The sequence below is a fragment of the Capsicum annuum genome, unplaced genomic scaffold (assembly GCF_002878395.1).
Source record: "Capsicum annuum cultivar UCD-10X-F1 unplaced genomic scaffold, UCD10Xv1.1 ctg81349, whole genome shotgun sequence".
Lineage (NCBI taxonomy): Eukaryota > Viridiplantae > Streptophyta > Magnoliopsida > Solanales > Solanaceae > Capsicum > Capsicum annuum.
In genome coordinates, this window is record NW_025892062.1 from 59,723 (window position 1) to 74,999 (window position 15,277).

Sequence of the window (15,277 nt, forward strand, 5' to 3'; positions counted from 1 at the left end):
AATCACTAGAGGTTTGCATACTGCCTACTATACGAGTCCATGGTACAACTCGTACCCTAGTTTACGGCACATAGTGAACCACTCGTACTTAGTTCAAAATTATTTTACTTTGTCTTAGATTAAGTAAAGGAAAAATGTAAACTAAACAACCTATGTCCATCTATACGACTCCTACTAACCCAAGTCATGCCTATTTTAGAAACCAATCCTATCCAACCAACAAAAACTAGTCAGTATACGACTAAGCCATAAACTCGTACCCCATTATACGACTGGTACCCACTGATCAAATGTTGTCCAGAACCCAGAAACTCAAAAACAAATTCTAAGGACCAAAATCTAGGGTGTTTCAGTTTATTGCTTACTTGATCTAGGGTCTACTCCTTTTTATGTTACCCCATATGTGACCGTGTGTTTTGGTTTTGATCCCGATAATATTTTGGATTCTTTTTCAGTTTTTACCCCGGTAGGCAATTCTATTGTTGCTGTAAAGGTCTATAGGGGGTATGTAGTATCTGTTGGTAGTAAGCAGACTTTGGTGGATTTATTTGAACTTGATATGGTGGATTTTGATGTTATTTTAGGGATGGATTTGTTACACTCTTATTATGCGTCCTTAAATTGTCGGACCCATAACTTTGTCTTTATGTTCCCTGCTGAATCAATTACAGAGTAGGAGGGTGGTTCCTTAGCTCCTAAGGGGAGGTTTATTTCATACCTTAGAGCTTAGAGATTAATCTCCAAAGGATGTCTTTATTATTCAGTCTGAGTTAAATATTCTAACTCGAAAGGTCCTCTTTTCACTCAATTTTGGTGGTGAAAAAGTTTCTAGAGGTTTTTTCAGATAATCTTCCTGGAGTTCCTCCAGATATGGAGTTTGAATTTGATATTGATTTGGTTCTGGGAACTCTTCTAATATCTATTACTTCTTATAAAATGGCTTCGACTGAGTTGAGGGAACTCAAGGAGAAACTTAAGGGTTTTTTTGATAAAGGTTTCATCTGTCCTAGTGTATCCTCATAGGGTACGTGTAACAACCTGGAAATATACCCTGGTCACCACATGGTGCTTATGGTCTTGAAAGACCACAAGCTAACCTATGTTACTGGTACCTTCTGTGAACCCTAGGTAAAACTGATAACAAAAGATCATATGCAGAATTTAACTAAAAAATACCATAAGGTTTTAAATCATAGTTTTGATAATGTTTATAAAACAATACTGACTATACTGATAAAATGGCTAATAATAACAATTGAAAACTGACTGACATTTGTACTAGTTTGAAAGCCCCTAAACTGTCTGACTATAGAGTTGATAGGACAAGCCCCCAACTAACTTTGATTGAATAAATAAATGAACTACTGACTTAACTGAATATAAGATAACACATCCTCGAAGGATAAGGACTCACCACGGCTACTAATGCTGATGCACTGGAAAGTCTAAGTACGATCGGGAATCCAAGCATCCGAGCCTATGATATAAGACATCATAGTGCAACAAACTAGAATTTAATAAGTAGTTTGAATATACTTGTATGCTAAATGAGGTTAGGCTGATATTCATGAGTTCATGTGCATGAGAAATAACTGACTGAATGTATAGCATGAGGTACTGAGTAAGAATGCATGTAAACTATAAAGACTGGGAGTGCATGAACAAGTATAAAACAGGTTCTAAAATAGTCTATAAACTGAAATACTGAAATCTAGTAACTAAATAACTGATAAACTATATGCTATGGTCAAGCAAGATTGAACTGAATTCTAAACTGAGTACTGAAACTGAAGCTGTGGGAGGTATCATCTAACCGACATGCCCCAAAGCTGAGTTGATTGGGGTCAAGCCTATGACCTCAGTTGGAAGGGTGCTAGTATAGTTTCACGGGTACGAACAATGGTTGTGGAGTCACTCCTAATCTGGAGGGTGACTTCTGCGATCAAACCTAAATTGGCGGCTGATCCCTGAGAATATCAGTCCTAAACTGGTTGGTGACATCTCATAGCCTACGATGGCTATGTATTTTGGAACTTAGGGATTTCTTCTAAGGACCCAGTCCTAGCTGAGAGGTGAGCCCCCATCCCTAGGTTTGCTCGGTGCTGAATCCTACTCCTAATTGAACTGACACTGATTACTATATGGAACTAAGCTTAATTGAACCCACAACTGACCACATTAACTGACTGAATAATATTGCTCAGGGTAGGACTAAACTAATTCTGTAGATACTGAAAACTAGGTAAATAGCTAAAGTTCGAGTATTCATAACCCCCGAGACTCGATAGCAATAACAACGAATTCATACTATAGCTTTAAGGACAAGATAAGTAGTCATTATTAAAAACCCAATCCTCTAGGCATTTCATCAAACACATGGGAGACATAAATTTAAATAGGGGAATACCTTTAAACATGATAAGATAGCATGATCACATGACAAAATCATAAACTGAGGATTTATTCTGAATGCTCATGAACATGATATGGAAACCATAATAATTAAAACATTCTATAACACATTCCACTTGAAATAATTTATAATCTTAACTTGAAATTCAAATGGTGAGAAATTCGTGGACTTAAGCATGGAAACGAATGAAACATGCGAGAATAGCATAACTGTAATACTAAAACCATACTTGGGTATTTAACAATGAAATTTCATGCTTCAAACATGGGAGGGCTGTTTCTAATGAAAATAGATTGTAAACATCACGTATAACAAAAATTCATAAATGCTTCATTGAGATAAATCATTGTAAACATGTAATTTCATAGTTTAAAACATAAAATATGGATTCTTGGACTCCTTGGGTGAAAAGGTCCCATGGATGAACATCTAAAATACCTTAGAGCTTTAAATCTTGAAAGAGAATTTGACTTTTCTTGAACATTTTCAGATTGGGAATCTTAAATTCTTGATTTTCTTGAAAGAGGGCTTGAATCTTGTTCTTGGGGAATGATCTTGAAAGAAAACCCTAATCTTGATGTTGAGAGTAGATAAGGAGTTTTTAGTAGCTAAAACTGATAAGTGATGGCTAATAAGTCATAATGATGCTTTAAGTCGTGGGAGGGGTAGGGTTTGAGGTGAGAAAAAGACCGAAATACCCCTACAAAAATAATTTATAATTGCTAAAAATTTTCAGTTGACGACTTGGGTTGATAAGTCGTCACTTGGGTGATGAGTTATCACTTCAAGTCATCACTGGAAGCTGAATTTGATGAGTTTCTGGTTGGTCTGACGACTTAGGCTGATAGGTCATCACTTAGTGACGACTTATCAACTCAGATCGTCACTTGGAAGCTGAAATTGATGGCATTCTATTTAAGGCTAACGACTTGGGCTGATAAGTCATAAATTTGTTGACGGCTTATCAACCCAGGTCGTCACATTGTTGACAGAAGGACATGCTGAAGTAAAATATGTATAACTTTCCATTCTGATATTGTATTAAGGTAAAACCAAATCTTTGGAAAGAGGATTCAAAGATATTTCTTTTGGTATATATTAGTCCACATAACTCATTATGTACAAGGAGTAATGGTCATTGAAAGTTGACCTAAGATGAAATGTTCGCTAAAACTTAATCAATAGAAGCATTTTCAACTCGTCTTTGAGTTAAGAGATTTTTATGACCTCGACTGATATACTAGGACATTTCCACCTATAGAATTGATAATCACACATTTATAGACATAGAATCATTGGTTTCAATTCTGTGTGCATAGGAATAACAATCTAAATTCTAGCCTGAAAATGTGGGTTGTTACATTATCTCCCCCTTGGGAATATTCATCCTCAAATGAGACTGGTTAAGCTATGTGTACTGAAGAATCTGAGATCATATATGGAAAATGCAAGACTAGGAACATGAGAACATAACTAGGTCTGAAACATAATCATGAACTAATATCATGTACTAAACTAATTTTCATGAATGCATGTAATGACATGAGAATTTTTATAAGGCTGAGATAGAAATGAGAGATTCAACTTATTAGTAACCACTGCCTCAGGCTGGATCTGGTTTAAAGGAGAAAAGTTGAGATGTTTAGGATATGAAAACTCAAGGTATTACGACATCTCCCCCTTGGGAGAGTTTGTCCCTCGAATGATACTGGCTTGGCTGAATTACTAAGGAAAGACTGAGATGAAGCATAGGACACTTATGAACTGAATTATGACTGAATATCTGGAATCTGAAACTGGTGCATGATGTGTAAACTGAACTAGATTCACAATCCACATGGATGTGAACAAGCTATCTCTTGTAAGGGCCATATTCATGAAACTTCATATAGTAAGACTAGATCAGAAGACAGAAAAACCATAGGAACTTATCTGTCTAACTGCTAATCTTAATTACTGGATATACAAACTAACTCATACTGAAAGCATATACTCAACTGGAGTATTTTTTGGACACTTTTTCTATGAAGTTCTAATGTCTTTAGGGAGAAAAATCTTGGGCATTTTCTGAATAAGACATCTGAATAAGAAATCACAATATGGCTAGAATTCTGTAATATGGAACACATGCCTACAAAACAACAACTAGGATAGTGTTACTAAGACTTATGCCCTGCAACTACTAACTTTCAATGTTAGCCACACTTCTCAAATACTCCCTTAACTATACTTTCTACTCCAACACCGCACTTCACTTGAGGCTACTAAAAATATTCACATGGGCACTGATAACTCTACCTACTAAAGTCTAACCCTAACTAAATTATCCCACTATGTACAAGCCCACTCGAATCTACAAAATGCACACATAACACTATACTACTAGTCTGAGTCATGAATTCAATACACTTTGCATTTTTATAACTTTCCATCTCCTAAATAATCCTGAACTGAATACAAACTCTTACTAGCCATTCACTAATGTGTAATGCCTTTATCCACTTACATACTAACATGACATTCAAGCCTATCTTCATAACTACAGCCTCGAGTAAAACAACCATGCAACAATCTTTCGTTAATGAAACATTTACCCTCTCCAATCTAAGAAATTGCTACTCACTACATTATTTCATAAGAAGAGGTCACTCAAAGGCTAAAACATGAGGACCTAAAGCATGAATGAGCACTATACAAAACTTGACACTTAAATGAGGTTTGAGGAATAGAATATCAACATCATGGATTCATTTAGAGATCTAAATTGAGGATATACATGACATAATCTAAGTTTTTCTGATCATTAAGAGTGTATCATGAGTCATGGGAACTGAGTAAACTATAAAACATGAATACATGAGTCATGACCTACATGACATGAGTTTGGAGTTTCTAAATTTATGGAACATAATTTGGACCGCTGGTTGAACTAGAACTCCTTATACTAAGAACTGGAAGAGTACATGATTTTCTATAAAGTGCATGAATATAAGCTATGATCATAGGGCTGGCATGTAAGGAATGAATATATAGTGATAATTGAAATACAAAACTTTGTACTGAGATAAGAATGGATTGGGAATCTTTCTCCTCTACTAATGTTCTATAATACACTGGTATCACTACTAAAATCTGAGGGCCTGACTTGGTTACTTGTTCTATCATCTCCCTCATAGCTTAAAACCATCATTCTAAGTTTGGGAATGACTTAATCAACACCTTTAAACTGAACAAACACCACTTTACTCTATAATCTGGGGTATAATAATACATATAATTGGTAAACTCATTCTGAATGACTATACCCAATAATGTAAAACTTGCTGCTAGTACTTTCTTCTGAGATACAACTCTTATCCCTCTATAGCCCCAACAATAATCATATAACAACTTAAAATTGACTAACTTAGAATTTTCAACTCTTTTTTCTATTAGCTCAACCTTCAAAGATTTAGACTTAGATTCTAACACATAACATGGATATTCCCAAATCTTTAATAACCATTTTAATTTTATCATAGCCCACAATATCACATCTCTAAACTTATATTTTCTCCACACCATGAGAATTACCACTACACCAACATCAACTAAATATATAATTTTGAATTACCAAAATTAAATTCTTGCATACACATTTTCAAGCCTAATGATTCACCTTTCATACAACTAGCCTCATGAATGCAAAATCTACTGAATTCAAATAACACTATCCCCACTCGACGACTGCTAGAATCTTGGGTTCATGCTTCTAACTCTAGGTCATATGCTATCATAGGATTCTGAGAAGAGATATGATGGGATATCTTACTTTGGGTTTAGTGCATAATTTTCATGAACATGAATGAAATATTTCAAACTTCAAAACTAAAAATCACTTGATGGAACACTCTCAAGCCTGTATGCAATCCCACAACTATTTACGGGGACTGTCTGAGAAAGCTTTATCTGTAGGACTTTGAGATTCACTACTTTTGTTACCTTGAAAGTAAGGTAGAGTTGACATGAGTAAAGCATGATGAGAATCTACATAAGTTTCTTAGAGAACCTTTCTATAGCATGATCTGAAACATGAAAGAAGGGAAACTTTTCCTAATACGTCTTGTAGCCTCTTGTCCATAAGTATGATGCGTTTCACATCCATGCAAAAGGCTCTACTCAATGCGGATTTTAGACTCCCTAGGACATATTAAAACCTTAGGCTCTGATACTAAGTTTGTAACAACCCAAAAATACACCCTGATCTCCACATAGTGCTTACGATCATAAAAGACCACAAGCTAACCCATGTTACTGGTACATGCTGTGAACCCTAGGTAAAATTGATAACAAAAGATCATATGTAAAATTTAACTAAAAAGTGCCATAAGGTTTTAAATCATAGTTCTGATAGTGTCTGTAAAACAATACTGGCTATACTGATAAATTGGCTAATAATAACTATTGAAAACTGACTAACTGTCTATACTAGTCTAAAAGCCTCTAAACTATCTGACTATGAAGTTGATGGGGCAAGCCCCCAACTAACTCCGACTGACTAAATAAATAAAATACTGACATAACAGAATATAAGATAACTAGTCCTTAAAGGATGAGGACTCACCACGGTAGTTGCCACTGATGCACTGAAAAGTCTAAGTATGATTGGGAATTCGACCATCCGAGCCTATGATATAATACATCATAATGCAAAAAACGAGTATGCAATAAGTACTTTAAATGTACTATTATGCTAAATGAGGTTATGTTGATATGCATGGGTTCATGTGCATGAGTAATAACTGAATGAATGTATAGCATGAGGCACTGAGTAATAATGCATGTAAATTATAAAGACTGAGAGTGCATGACCAAGCATAAAATAAGTTTTGAAAGATTCTATAAACTAAAATACTGATCTAGTAACTGAATAACTGATAAACTATATACTATATTCAAGCAAGATTGAACTAAATTTCGAACTGAGTACTAAAACTAAAACTGTGGGATCATCTAACCGACATACCCCAAAGCTGAGTTTATCAGGGTCCAACCTATGACCCTAGTTAGAAGGGTGCTAGTACCTCACCACGAGTACTAACAATAGCTGTGGAGTCAATCTTAATTTGGTGGGTAGCCCCTGAGATCAGTCCTAAACTAATAGATGATCCCTGAGAGTATCAGTTTTAAACTGGTGGGTGACATCTCATAACTTAAACTAGCTACGTAGTTCTGGAACTTAGAGATTTATTCTAAGGACCTAGTCTTAGCTGATGGGTGAGCCCCCATCCCTAGTTTGCTCGATGTTGAATCCCACTCCCAACTGAACTGACACTGATTATTGTACGGAACTAATCTTTACTAAACCCACAACTAACCATACTTACTGACTAAATGATAATGCTTAAGGTATGACTGAAATCATTCTATAGATACTGAAAACTAGGTAAACAACTAAATTTTGGGTATTCATAGTGTAATGCCCCGATTCTAGTACCCGAAATGCTACATGGTGCTCATGACCTCGGAGGACCACAAGCTAACCCATGACTGATATTTGTACCTGTATACTACATAATATACCATATAATTTGAAAACATGAACTGTAAGGCCATAAGGTTCAAAATTGAGACATAACATCTGATAGAAATATAACATCTAAGTGGGGTATGAAATACCCAAAACAACTGAAATAAACTGACTGAACATGATAGTTTGAAAAGCCTCTAAAAATGACTGTTTGAATAAGGAGTTGATGGGACATGTACCCAACTAACTCTAACTAATAAATTAATTAATGACATAATAAAGTAATTAATGAAATAATAAAGTAATGATGATGTCCTCAAAAGATGAGGACTCATTTCTAACTCTGACTGCTGAGACTGGAATACTACTGATTCTTTGGAGCTCGTGTCTCTGAACCTATGGTATAAGACACCATAGCGCGAATGCGTCAGTATGAATGAATGTACTGGTATACATGTGAGGTAGGATAAATGCATGGGGTTTATATGCACGAACAATAATAATAACAGACTGGCTATCATGAGCGTGAGAATAGATGCATGAGACATAAAAACTGACACTAATACCAAGATAACATGGTTATTGAATCTAAATACTGATAACATGACATACTGATAACTGATATAACTAATAACATGAGTGACTATATCTGACACTCCTGATTCTGATGGAACTATCTGAGTTCCGTACTAAACTGAGTTGACTGTATCTGACTGTCTTGAAATCTGTAGAACAATCTGAGTTCTTGACTGATACTAATACTGAAACTGTGGAAAGTAGTTATCTAACCGATATTCCCTAAATGATGCAATATAGAAGAACTGGGGTCCAATCTGTGCCTTAATTGGAAGGGTGTTAATACCGCGCCACTTGTAAGGACAATATATGAGTGACCCTCAACTAGCAGGTTACTCTAATAAGAACGGTAGGAACCCTCAACTAGCAGATTAAGACACCTTATATACCCGCAACTAGCAGGTATGATGTCTCAACCTACGCTGCTACATTGTTCTAGAATACAAGGACTGCTCCTAGGAATCACACCCTCAACTAGAAGGTGAGTTCCCATCCTTGGGTTTACTCGATGCTAATTCCTACTCCCATCTAAATAGACTCTGAACATGATTAATTGATCTGAACATGGACTGAGTTACTGAATTCTATTGACTGACGGAATACTACTAATACCTGACAACTGACTGAGTTCATATGATTGTTAAGATTTCCTGAGTCATAAGGCTGGCTGAAGTCTAAGGATCATAGCTTGGCTGAGAGTATCATGAAAACATGATATGGCTCTAGGCACACAGCTAATGTTTCAGGTACAAGTATCCCCAGGACTCGATGGAAGGAAACTGACAAGCCTGACTTACTTGAAGACATAACTAACATCATAATCCATAATTCATTTATTAAAGCATTTCATCAAACATGTGATACACATGAACTTGTACATATATGGGGATTTCATAGTATCATACTAGTTAGGCACTTTTCCTTCATATAGGCATTTAATACAACACATGGTAGGCATAGTATATGTAAACAACATTGTACAACAATTAAATATCATGGTTCAATTCTAATTTCATCATTTAAGGGTTTAATCATAGGTTTATATGAACCTACACATTTACTAAACAATTCCACATGAAATTTATCACCAAACATGAATAAAAATTCAATTAGTCATATCAACATGAACAATAGCAACCCAACATGAAATTCATAAAGAAATCCATAAACTTGAACTTAAAAAAGAGATTCTTGGGCTTCATGGATGAAAGAAGTCTATGAATGAATACTATGCATACCTGGTAATGAGTTTGTTAAAGTTCTTAAACTTGAAGGATTGGAATCTCTTAGTTCTTGAAGAAGATTTAGATTTTATTCTTGGGATTAATCTTAGAGAGAAAAACTCTAATGTTATTGTTGTGAAAGAATAATGAAAAAATAAGCTGAGGTCGGATATAACTGGGTATATAAATAGGGTGGTAAAACACCAAAATACCCCTTTAAGAATTACTTAAAAATACTGAGAAGAACATACGACGGTGGGGTGCGACGGTCCGTCGTTGGATTGACCGTCTATCGGACTCACCGTCGAACTGGGACTTACTGCCATGGTGCAACGGTGGGGTCAATGGTCTGTCGCTAGCTCGACGGTCCATCAAGCCTCTCCGTCGCACTCGTCTAGAGAGTGGACTTACTGTCTCAATGCGACGATCATGGTCGACGGTCAGTCGGCCTACAACGTCGCACTTGGGCGGTTTTACTGCCCTGTGTATTTTGGCCATAACTTCCTCGCTCGATACTGAATTTTGATGAAATTTATATCATTGGAAAGCTAATTCAATTTCACACGTGAAAAAAGTAAAAATCTTAAAAATAACACGTGTGCAAAAGTATATTCATAGCCCAAGGAAAGTTTTAACATTCTTGAGATAATTTACAGCTAGGAAAAAGGTGCGGAGTATTACACAAACCTCTAGGACTCGATAGCAATAACAACAAATTCATACTAAAGTTGTAAGACAAGATAAGTAGTCATTTTTCAAAATCCAATCATCTAGGCATTTTATCAAACATATGAGAGACATGAATTTAAACAGGGGAATACATTTAAACAAAACTAGATAGCACGATCACATAACAAAATCATAAACTGAGGATTTGTTATGAATTCTCATGAACATAATATGGTAACCACAATATTTAAAACATTCTATAATACATTCCACTTGAAACAACTTATAATCTTAACTTGAAATTTAAATGGTGAGAGATTCATGGACTTAAGCATGGGAATGAGTGAAACATGCGAGAATAGCATAATTCCAATACTAAAACCATCATTAGGTATTTAACAATGAAATTTCATGCTTCAAACGTGTGAGGGCTGCTTTTGATGAAATAGAATGTAACCATCACATATAACCGAAATTCATAAAAGCTTCATGGAGATAAATCATTGTAAACATGTAATTTCATAGTTTAAAACATAAAATATGGATTCTTGGAATCCATGGGTGAAAAAGGTCCATGGATGAACATCTAACATACCTTAGAGTTTTAAATATTGAAAGAGAATTTGACTTTTCTTGAACGTTCTTGGATTGAGAATCTTAAATTTTGCATTTTTTCAAAGGAGTGCTTGAATCTTATGCTTGGGGAATGATTTTGAAAGAAAACCCTAATCTTTATGTTGAGAGTGAATGAGGAGTTTTTGGTATCTAGAATTGATAAATGATGGCTAATAACTCGTAATGATGCTTTAAGTCATGGGAGGGGTAGGGTTTGAGGTAAGAAAAAGACCAAAATACCCCTACAAAACTAATTCATAATTGCTGAAATTTTTAGTTGATGACTTGGGTTGATAAGTCTTCACTTAGGTGATGGCTTATCACTTCAAGTCATCACTGGAAGTTGAATTTGATGAGTTTCTGGTTGGGCTAACGACTTAGGCTGATAGGTCGTCACTTAGGTGATGACTTATCAACTCAGGTCGTCACTTGAAAGCTGAAATTAATGGTATTCTATTTAAGACTGATGACTTGGGCTGATAAGTCATCACTTTGTTGACGGCTTATCAACTTAAGTTGTCACTTTGTTGACAGATGGACATGCTAAAGTAAAATAAGTATAACTTTCCACTCTTATATTGGATTCAGGTGAAACCAAATGAGTTGGAAATAAGATTTAAAGATCTTTCTTTTGATATATAGTAGTCCACGTAACTCATTATATAGAAGGAGTAATGGTCATTGAAAGTTGACCCAAGTTGAAATGTTCGTTGAAACTTAATCAATAGCAGCATTTTCAACTCTTCTTTGAGTTAGGAGATTTTTATGACCGCAACTGATATAATAGGACATTTTTACAATATAGAATTGATCATCACACACATATATAGACATAGAATTATGGGGTATAAGTCTGTGTGCATTGGAACAATGATCTAAATTCTAGCCCAAAACTGTGGGGTATTACTGTGCACTAGTATTATTTGTGCACAACAAGGATCATTCCCTTTGGATGTGCATTAACTAAATCCATTTAAATAAGGTAACGGTTAAGAACATTATCTTCTTCAAGTATATATGATTTGTTGGATCAGTTTCAAGGTGCCAGATTCTTTTCTAAGATAGATCTTCGGTCTGGGTATCATTAGCTTAAGATTAGGGATGTGGATATCCTTAAGATACCTTTTTGTACTTGGTATAGGCACTTTAAGTTCTTGTTAATATCATTTGGATTGAATAACACTTCAGAAGAATTTATGGATTTGATAAATAGGGTTTTCAGGCAATTTTTAGAACTTTTGGTCATTGTGTTCATTGATGACATCCTGGTATATTATAAGAGTGAAGTGGGTCATAATAATCACCTCTGTATGGTGTTGCAGACCTTGATAGAGCAGTAGTTGTATGTCTAGTTCTCTAAGTGTGAGCTTTGATTTAATGTTGTAACTTTTCTTGGTCATATTATTTCTAGTGAGGCAATCATGGTGGATCCACAAAAGGTGGTTGTGGTTAAAAGATGGCCTAGACCTACACTCCAACTGACATTCAAAGCTTTTTAGATTTGGCTGGGTATTATAGGAGGTTTGTGGAGGGTTTCTCTTTTGTAGCTTCCCCGTTGACTAATTGACTAAGAGGAAGGCAAAGTTTTCTTGATCAGAATCTTGTGAAGATAGTTTTGAGAAGCCTAAGGATAAGCTCACTTTGGCTCTTACTTTGACATTGCCTAAAGGTAATATGGGGTTTGTCGTTTACTGTGATTCGGCTCGGGTACAACTTGGTTATGATTTTGATGGGTTGCGTGAAAGGGTATTGGCTGAGGTGTATGAATTATGATATGTTGTTCATCCCGATTCAACTAAAATATATCATGATCTAAAGGAGATTTATTGCTGGAGTGGTATAAAGAGGTGTTTTGCTAACTTTGTAGCCAAGTGTATGGTGTGCCAACAAGTAAAACTTATGCACATGAGGCTTGGTGAGTTGTATCAGGAAATGGAATTTCCAAAATGGAAATGGGAGGTAATCAATATGGATTTTTCTATTGGTCTTTCTCAGTCTAGAAATCAATTTGATTCGATTTGGGTCATCGTGGATAGGATGACAGAGTCGACATATTTTTTTTCCAATGAGAATGAACTTTTCAACTGAGGACTATGCGAGGTTGTATCTTCAAGAGATTGTGAAGCTACATTGGGTACCAATTTTTGATTAATTGTTATCATGGTATGCAATTTTCATCTCACTTCTGGTGGTATTTCCAGAAGGGTTTGGGGACTAAGATGAGTTTGAGTACCTCTTTTCATCTGTAGATGAATGGGCAAGCAAAAAGGACTATTCAAATATTAGAGGATATGCTTTCGGCATTTATGATTAAATATAGTGGTAGTTGGGTGGAGAATCTACCTTTTGTAGAGTTTTCTTACAATAATAGTTACCATTTTAGTTTTGGAATGACCCTTTTCGAGAGATTACATGGTAGGAGGTGTAAATATCTTATTGGGTGGTTTGAGCTTGGTGAAATGGATATTTTTGGTCTAGATTTGGTTTATCAGGTTATGGAAAAGGTAAAGGTGATTTGGGATAGGCTTAAGGCTGTCCAAAGTCGCCAAAAGTCCTATGCAGATGTAAGAAATTGAAACTTGGAGTTTGAGGTTGGGGAGAGGCTGTTCCTAGGGTATCTCCCATGAAAAGAGTAATACAATTTAGGAAAAAGAGGAAGCTCAATCCCTGGTATATTGATCCTTATGTGGTTTTGCGTAGGGTTGGTATTGAGGCATATGAATTAGAGTTGCCTTATAGTTTGAGCTTTATACATCTGGTATTTCATGTCTATATGTTAAGGAAGTGTCTTGGTGATTCTTCTTTGATGGTTTATTTATAAATTTTGGGTATCTTATATTCTTTGTCGTATGAAGAGATCTGGGTTAAAATATTGGATCGATAAGTTCTTTGATTAAAAAGTAAGGATGTGGCCTCAGCTAAGTTTCTATAGCGGAACCATAAGGTGCAAGAGGCTACCTGGGAAGCAGAAGCGGACATGAAGTCCAAATATCTGCATTTGTTCTCTACTCCAGATATTTGTGCTAAAGGTATGTGCTCTTGATTTATATTTAATAATCCAAATGACTCTACTTGATTTATTTACATCTTTGTTAAAATTAAAAGTAGATGCATCTAAGGGATATAAATCGTTCTTGTCCTACCTAGTCCGTCATTTGGGGATGAATGATCCTAGTAAGGAAGACTGAAACACCCTGAGTTTTGGTCCTTTGAAAATTTCCTGAGTTTTGGACTTTCTTGAAAAGGTATGTCTCACCACGTGAGTTGTATGGTATGGATACAGCTCGTATGACCCAGTCATATGTTGTCCAGTATTGGTGGTAGGTTGGATTGGTTTTTAGAATGGGTACGACTTAGGTGGGATGAGTTGTATGCTAGGGTGAGGGTCTTATCCTTGACTCGTATGGTAGGCAGTGTTCAACTTTCTTTGATTCTATTCCACCATGGATATGATTTGGGGATATGGAATGTATGGTTTGGGTACGACTTAGTGTGGGTGAGTCATATAGCAGTATTAGATCCAAGGGGGAGGCTTAGGGTACGATTAGTGGGTACTACTCGTATGGAAGGGTACGATTGGTATGGTGAGTCGTACCCATATGAAGGATTTTTATACAGTCTAAGTAAGTGTAATTTGGATATTTACCCTTTAAACTTATTGGGACCTCACGACTTATAATTCTATTAGAACATCATTTACCCTATTATTCTAATTTAAAGCACTTAGAAACTCTCTTTAAGTATCTCTACGGCTCTTGCAAAAAAGAAGGCTAAGGTTTCATCTAAAGGATCAATTGGGGCTTGTTTTGGTGATTTCTCTCCATTATCTTTGTAATCTAAGGCAAGATACTTGTCCCTCATTGTTAGTTCAACTAAAGGCATGTATTATACAATGTTTACATGTCATGATTATTGTATGGTTTTGGGGTTTTCAAATATATGTTGGGGTTTTGGTATTAAATGCTTGGTTATGGTTTTCTTATGTTTTAACATGCTTTAATAGTGGTTTGGACAATTGGTTGCATGGAAATGGTTAATTGGTAATTGAAATTGGTTTTGAAAATACTATGCCCCCAACATGTTTGATAAATGCCTATGATAATGCTTTTACTATATTATTGGACTTTTATTGTTACTATTGCATGGTATAGTTTGGTAACTATCACGCCTCAAATCCTATTGGGGAGGACTGGCACCCATAATCGAGGAGGTCCGGGAGAACCATCTCATAACCTTATACTTCCCATGCATACCTCTATGATAACCCAAAAT